This window comes from Oratosquilla oratoria, chromosome 4 (assembly GCF_046742065.1).
Source record: "Oratosquilla oratoria isolate Oo_2021 chromosome 4, ASM4674206v1, whole genome shotgun sequence".
NCBI classification, from domain to species: Eukaryota; Metazoa; Arthropoda; class Malacostraca; order Stomatopoda; family Squillidae; genus Oratosquilla; species Oratosquilla oratoria.
The window spans coordinates 30883905-30886167 of NC_134780.1; positions in this window are offsets into that span (position 1 = coordinate 30883905).

Below are 2263 nucleotides of genomic sequence, written 5' to 3' on the forward strand. Positions count from 1 at the left end.
CATACAGTCATACACACACACATACATACATACATACATGCATACATACATACATTTATGCATACATGCATATATACATACTTATATGTATATATACATACATATAATACATACATACATACATACATACTCACGAAGAACCCACAGTCGGAATAAAAAGGTAACTTTAGAAGAATGTGTAACTTCTATATTTCGGCTAATAACTATAGCCCTCTTCCTGAAGAGGACTATAGTTATTAGCCGAAATATAGAAGTTACACATTCTTCTAAAGTTTCCTTTTTATTCCGACCGTGGGTTCTTCGTGAATATTAATTACATATGTGCCACAACATTTTGTCAAAGTGATACATATATACGTATATACATACATACATATGTACATACCCTTCATACAAACATGTATACATACATACATATACCCTCAAATTTGGAAATAGAAAGAATCAGTGTGAAAAAAAGAAAAGGAAGAGGAAGAAACACTCGAGAGAACGATATATATATATATATATATATATATATATATATATATATATATATATATATATATATATATGTATGTGTGTGGTGTGTGTGTGTGTGTGTGTGTGTGGTGTGTGTGTGTGTGTGTGTGTGTGTGTGTGTGGGTGGGTGTGGGTGTGAAGAAAAATTTCTTAATTTGAATATGGAAAAGCCAGGAGGAGGTCACCGGGAACTTGAGGGAGCTTCGGAAGAGTCTGCCAGGAGGAGGGCTGAAAATTATGATGACCCCAAACTTTCTTTCTCGCCCGGATGAAACTCCGGAAAACCACCGGAGACGTGAACAAAATCTATGAGCTGGATTACCCAGTGGATGACAGACGGTTGACCAAGTGGATGCTTAAAGTGGATTTCGTAGTTTCTGGGGGGTAATGTTATGGTGATGGATTCAGGTTTGGCCTCCACCTAAGTGGACTTTAGAGTTTGAGGAAGAGAAGGGTGATTTGTGTGGATAATAATGGTGGAGCTGTGGATCAGACTTAAGAGGGAATGTGGAGTGAGTTATGTGGCCTAAGTGAGATGTAGTGGTCCATTGGTTATGGCGCTCGGCTCACGTAATGTAATCTGGTCAAAACTCTCCTCTGTGGATTAAAAAAAAAAAAAAAAAAAAAAAAAAATCTGCTCCTGGCTTGTAATCACTTTTTAATGATACTTAGGTCCCAAAAAAAAAAAAAAAAATGCTATTAAACAGTTATAAGTTTGGGTTTGTAAAAATTCTAGGCTAGCCAATTGGTGCAGTTTAGTGCTATTTTTTTTCCAAATTTGATGACTATAACCTGAATTACCATTACTTATTTCTATACATGTATAATGGGCATATACTTCTATATTTTCAGATAATTTCAAGGGGGCTGCCTGCACCCCTCTGACTCCTTTGTTATATATGTGGCGAGTATATAAAGAAGAGAGACAAAAAATTCTCCTTGGAAACGTCGATGAAGGTTTATGAAGCCTATCAGAAGTACTTTGGGATGCCAGCTGGGGACTAGAACAAGCTCAATGCCCCTCACTACTGTTGTAAGCAATGTAAGAAGACGCTGGAAGGGTGGCTGCGTAGTAAGAAAAGCTCCCTGAAATTCTCCCACCCACGGTTCTGGCTAGAACCATCAGACCATTCCACAAACTGATTTTTCTATGGTGAATGTTAGCAAGCGGTAGAAAGAAAAGAATGCTGGCTGTGCATTACCCAGATCTCCCATTATCAATTGCTTCAGTTCCTCACTGTTCCAAATATCCCGTGCCAGTGCCACCTGCTCCAGGTGAATTCCGAGACAAGTATTTTGATGAAGAGTGGGAGATGCATGCTGGAGACTTGATTTACCTGCTTGAGGTACCAGAGTCGTTCTTCACTTCCCAAAGTGAAGGACTTGGTCAGGGATATGGGTCTGACCGAGTCCAGTGCAGAGCTATTCATTTCCAGGATGAAGCAGTGGAACTTTGTCAAGGAGGAGGCGCAGGTGACAAGTCATAGAAGTCGGCACGAGCCTTTCTCAGGGTTTTACACTTTAAGAGATGGCCTCTGCTTCTGTCATGATGTGTCTGGATAGTTTAACGTTATTGGGGCGCCGTTTGTGCCCAAGGAGTGGCGATTCTTCATAGATAGCTCTACGACAAGTTTGAAAGCTGTCCTCCTCTGCAATGGAAATAAGTTCCTGACACTACCCTTAGCCCGTTCAGTATGCCTGAAGAAAGACTACTACAGTGCGAAAGTCCTCTTGGAAGCTCTGCAATTGGAAAGTCACCGGA